This window comes from Urocampus carinirostris, chromosome 13 (genome assembly GCF_059441175.1).
Source record: "Urocampus carinirostris isolate Australia breed hairy pipefish chromosome 13, RoL_Ucar_1.0, whole genome shotgun sequence".
NCBI classification, from domain to species: domain Eukaryota; kingdom Metazoa; phylum Chordata; class Actinopteri; order Syngnathiformes; family Syngnathidae; genus Urocampus; species Urocampus carinirostris.
Window position 1 is genome coordinate 31,794,506 of NC_142361.1, and position 6,108 is coordinate 31,800,613.

Consider the following 6,108-nt stretch of genomic DNA (forward strand, 5'->3'; position numbering starts at 1 on the left):
GTTCCGAATATCATTCGGAAGGATAAAGTCTTGGGATTCAAGAAATGCCAACCATTCCTTAGTTTCTATTTTCTTTTTCGCTCGCAACTTTACTGTGCATAGGACAATAAACACTTGGAATTGAGTTTAATTTAAATATAGAACACATCAAGATCAGTCTGAAACAAGATACTGGGAAAATATATAGCCGGAGTAGCTCATCGAAGTCGTTGTGTTCAATAAAAATGTGCAACCATGGTCCTCTTATATCCGTGAGTGTAGTAAATCCAGGAGAGTAAAATATTTACAAATGCAGTACAGAATAGTAAAATACTGTTATCTCTATGGCGTAGTTCTAACCAACATGCTATTCACAGTCATCTTTTTCGGCCAATTGCAGGCTTTGTTTTGTCCCTTTAGCCTATGCAAGCCTGTAAATGATAAAAAGGATCCGCCCCCTTTACCTCCGAATAACTTTAGCCAATAGTGATCGATTCAACTGATGTTTGACACATCTTTTTAGGCCAATTGCAGTCTTTGTTTTGGCCCTTTAGCCTATGCGAGCCTGTAAATGATAAAAAGGATTCACCCCCTTTACCTCCGAATAACTTTAGCCAATAGTGATCGATTCAAATGATGATTGACACATTGGTTAGCCAATGAAACGCCGGTATATAAATACCAGCATACACCGCGGACTACTTGGCGTTCGGGGGAAAATCTAGTCAGCGGCTGCTTGCATTAGTTGCAAGACTTTGCGACTTAATAATGATCCATATATAAGGCGCACTGTATTATAAGGCGCATGGTCAGCTTTTGAAATAAATTAAGACTCTTAGGTGCGCCTTATAGTGCGGAAAATACGGTAATTCCATATTGTTTTTCGAGAAAGGAACGAATAGATTCAGCAAGCTACGGGACATTAAAGCCAATGTAAATCCCTGCGATTACCGACAAAATACAGAGTGAGTTTCTGAACGGAGCATCCAGAGCAGGGGTTGGCAATCTGTGACACGCGTGCCAGCAGTGGCAAGCGAGAGGTTAACCAGTGACACGTGAGCGCACGGCAAAATGATAATGATTATATTTTAAAAATGCGCATTTTACCAGAAATTTAGACATTTTCAGTTGCGCACCAAGTTATTTAGAGGCTTTACTTTAGGGAGAGTTCAGAGACGACAAGTAGGAAGATGCGGCCACCATTTCATCAGCCCAAATTAAACATATTTTGTCAAAACTACATTAAGTCTCAGAATTTGTGGGAAAGAAATCACCCAGAAAAAGTGTTGACACGTAGGGCTATTGCTCATGATGATGACGTCTGCCTTGCACATTTCCAACGGATTGTCAAAAGCCGGAGAAAGCAGACGTCATTGGATCAATTTTTCAAGAAACGAGGGGCAAAAAACACTGCTGATGACCAGTAAACAAAGAGACCAGTTCAAAAATCAATGCAAATTTTCATGATTTATTTTATTCATTTTTTTTAATGTGCCTCTCGTTTTATGTTTATTGTGCTGTAATCTAATTTTGATATGTATGTTTCATGTTCTGCTGCTCTTTAATAATTTATTGAAAACATATATTATAATTGGGCAGCACAGCGGCGCTTTGGTTAGCGGGTGTGCGGCACAGTTCTGAGGTCATGGGTTTAAATCCAGCTACCAGTCTTCCTGTGTGGAGTTTGCATGTTCTCCCTATGCTTGCGTGGGTTTCCTCCGGGCACTTCAGTTTCCTCCCACATTACCAAAAACATGCATGTCAGGTTAATGGGCCCGTCCAAATTGTCCCTAGGTGTGAATGAGCGAGTGTTGTCTGTCCCTGCGTGCCCTGCGACTGGCTGGCAACCAGTTCAGGGTTTCCCCTGCCCACTGCCCTAAGATGGGCTCCAGCATCCCTGTGACCCTACTGAGGATAAGCCGTGCAGATAATGGATGGATGGATGGATGGATTTATTATAATTTTGCGGGGCTTGGAACGGATTAGGGGCAGCACGGCGGCGCAGTTCTGAGGTCGTGGGAACCTCCTGCGTGGGTTCAAATCCGCCTTACTGTGCGGAGTTTGTATGTTCTCCCCGTGCTTGCGTGGGTTTCCTCCGGGCACTCTGGTTTCCTCCCACATTCCAAAAACATGCATTTCGGGTGAATTGGCCAGTCCAAATTGTCCCTAGGTGTGACTGAGCGAGTGAGTTGTCTGTCCCCATGTGCCCTGCGATTGGCTGGCAACCAGTTCAGGGTGTCCCCTGCCCACTGCCCGGAGATGGTTGGGATGGCTCCAGCCCCCCCGCGACCCTAATAAGGATAAGATGAGATGAGATGAGATGAGATGGGAACGGATTAGCCCATTTACATTCAAAAGGCGTCTCTACTTACAAATGTTTCAGGTTACAAAGCTACTCCCAGAACAAATTCAATTTGTAAGTAGAGGTACAACTCTTCCTTATTTGTCATTTTATTGCTCTATTTGACTGCAAACTTCACACATCAGCCCCATCCAGCCACAAATTTTCCGGCCAGCTTTAATTAACACGACCTTGCAAGGCTGGACCCTGAACTATTTCATTCCAGACTTGGGCAAAGATATGCTTCTCATCATCTGCGTTACTCAGAAAACTGGCTGCCATCCTTTCCCCAGAGAGTGTGGGCTGAAACCGGCTACGTGTTTGCGCTGAAAGCAGTTCCCAATGTCGGAAAACAAATCTGAAGGCAGCGTTTCATGCGGAGTGTAAGAGGTGCATTGAAACGTGATGAAAAATAAATACTACTTGACCACTATGTTGATAAACATGTTTCACCGCATCTACCGATTGTGCAGAAAAAGGGACATTCCACAATCTCATATTTTATAATACAGTGGGACCTCGCTACTTCGCGGTTCCACGTATGCAGGTTCAGAGCTTCGCGGGTCTAAAAAAGAATAATAATAAAATCGAATAATTAATAAAAATATACATATATATATATATTTTTTTTTTTTTAAAGCATTTTCGAAGGGGTTTCGCTACTTCGTGGTTCCATGTTCGTGGTTTCAGAGCTTCGCAGGTCTAAAAAATAATAATAATAAAATAAAATAATTAAAAATATATATTTATTTATTTATTCATTCATTTATTTATTTATTTATTTAAAAAAAATTCTAAAGCATTTTTGAAGGGGCGTCGCTACTTTGTGGTTCCACGTTCGCGGGTTCAGAGCTTTGCAGGTCTAAAAAATAATAATAATAAAATAAAATAATTTCAATTTTTTTTTATTTTTTATTTTTTTTTTAAGCAATTTTGAAGGGGCGTCGCTACTTCGCGGATTTTCACTTTTCGCGGGTGGTTTTGGTCCCCATTAACAGCGATAACCGAGGGATTACTGTATTGGTTTTGGAACCATCATTTGTTGAATTATGAGACAACAGTGTACCATATTTTCTGGATTATAAGCTGCAGTTTTTTCTTCATAGTTTGGCCAGGGGTGCGTTTTATACTCCAATGAGACTTTTATGTGACTATATTAACACATTATTATATCATGTGTTTTAGATTTTTATTACCAGGACTGTATATCATTTCACATGTAAATCGCAACAGGGCGCTCTAGACCTGTGTTTATAATTTTAACTTTGCCCTGTAGTGAGTTTACATTTTTAAAATAGTCTGTTCTCAAACAATGCTCTGGAACTCTACAAATGTAATGTCACCCATGGTGACTGTGTCAAAAATTTAGGTGTTATATTTGATCCTAATGTGTTGTTTCAGTTACATGAGAAAAATATGACTAGGATAGTCCTGTCCTGTCCAGTATCCTACTCGTGTATCCAGTATCCCATATCAAACCCGTTTGTCTCGTCTTGTTCAGTATCTTGCTCATGTAACGAGTATCCGGTATCGATCCCGTCTGTCCTGTCCTGTCCGGTATCTTGCTGTTGTATCCAGTATCCAGTACCAGGTATCGATCCCGTCTGTCCCGTCCTGTCCAGTATCTTGCTCCAGTATCCGGTATTGATCCAGTCTGTCCCGTCCTGTCCGGTATCCGCTTGTGTATCCTGTATCTGGTCTTGATGTAATGTCACCCATAGTGACTGTGTCAAAAATCGAGGTGTTATATTTGATCCTAATGTGTTGTTTCAGTTACATGAGAAAAATATGACTAGAATAGTCCTGTCCTGTCCTGTCCAGTATCCTACTCGTGTATCCAGCATCCCATATCAATCCAGTTTGTCCTGTCTTCTTCAGTATCTTGCTCATGTAACGAGTATCCGGTATCGATCCCGTCTGTTCTGTCCTGTCCGGTATCTTGCTGTTGTATCCAGTATCCAGTACCAGGTATCGATCCCGTCTGTCCCGTCCTGTCCAGTATCTTGCTCCAGTATCCGGTATTGATCCAGTCTGTCCCGTCCTGTCCGGTATCTTGATCGTGTATCCAGTATCAGGTATCGATCCCGTCTGTTCCGTCCTGTCCGGTATCCGCTTGTGTATCCTGTATCTGGTCTTGATGTAATGTCACCCATAGTGACTGTGTCAAAAATATAACGCATATTTGATCCTAATGTGTTGTTTTAGTTACATGAGAAAAATATGACTAGAATAGTCCTGTCCTGTCCTGTCCAGTATCCTACTCGTGTATCCAGTATCCTGTATCAATCCCGTTTGTCCCGTCTTGTTCAGTATCTTGCTCATGTAACGAGTATCCGGTATCGATCCCGTCTTTCCTGTCCTGTCCGGTATCTTGCTCCAGTATCCAGTATCGATCTCGTCTGTCCCGTCCTGTCCGGTATCTTGCTGTTGTATCCAGTATCCAGTACCAGGTATCGATCCCGTCTGTCCCGTCCTGTCCAGTATCTTGCTCCAGTATCCAGTATCGATCTCGTCTGTCCCGTCCTGTCCGGTATCTTGCCTGTGTATCCAGTATCAGGTATCGATCCCGTCTGTTCCGTCCTGTCCGGTATCTGCTCGTGTATCCTGTATCTGGTCTTGATCCCGACTGTCCGTTCCGGTTTCGATCTCGTCTGCCTCTGGCTTCCTGTTTTCACGCGCCTGACTTCTCTGTTCTCTGTTCTTCCGCCCAGCGATCGGCGAATCACTGGTGTTTGTGTTCACAAGCATGACTGCCCCATTCCCGTAAAATAAAGCTTGTGTGAAAACGTTACACGTCTGGGTCCACCGTCTGTTCGGGTTCTGATATTTTCTTTTATTTTCAAACTCAATCAATTACGTTGCCAAAATCGAGACTATAGGCGCTTTCTTTAAACCTGTTGTACTTAATTCTATCTAGCGTAACGTTACTCACAGTTTTATTGGGAAGAAGGGAAAGGATTGCAAACACGATCCGGTGATCGCTGGTCGCAGGGAGCAGGTTGCTTTGAACGCGGAAGTGGGACTTCCGTGGCGAGCGATGGCGGTGTCGGGAACGGAAAAAACGAGTCAATAGGCTGGATAGAAGAGTAAAAACGTGATCGGGATTCGAAACAAGTCAAAAGCCAGGAGAGGAGCGTAGACGTGGTCAAGATCAAAAACGGATCGTTATTCGGGACGGGAGAACAGACATGGTCGAGATCAAAACAGGTCGTAATTCGGGAAGGTAGAGCAGACGCAGTCGATATCAAACAGATCGTAGCGGGAGACAAACAGCAGCAAAAAAAGTCTCTTCCTCTTCTTTTCTCCCTATAAAATAAAAATAATACCTAAAATTAGCAAAAACTATCTGCGAGTGGAACAGATTTTTTTCACTAGAAAATAATTGATATCAGCAAAATTACATGCAAGAATTTTACTTTATCCGATTTATCTCAACCGTTTTCTCCTGTGAAATCTTAACAGCTTATTTAACAAAGAAGCTATTAGATATATTTCCTGTGATACATCATAGGCAGATAGTTCGTATCGAAAAAAATCGTAATCTGCTGCCACCTACTGATATGGATGAATATTATAAAGTTGAATAGTGGAAGATAACGAATATTCTTATCAATGACATGATTTTTTTGCACAAATAAAGGTGAAAAATTTCCTTCGGCACACTAGACAAGGTTCTATGACACACTAGTGTACCCTGACACATCTAAATAACAGGTACAGAAACTCTGAAGATAAGTCCGTCTCTTTTTTTCCCAAGGGTTTAAAAATAGGGAATAATAACAAAATAA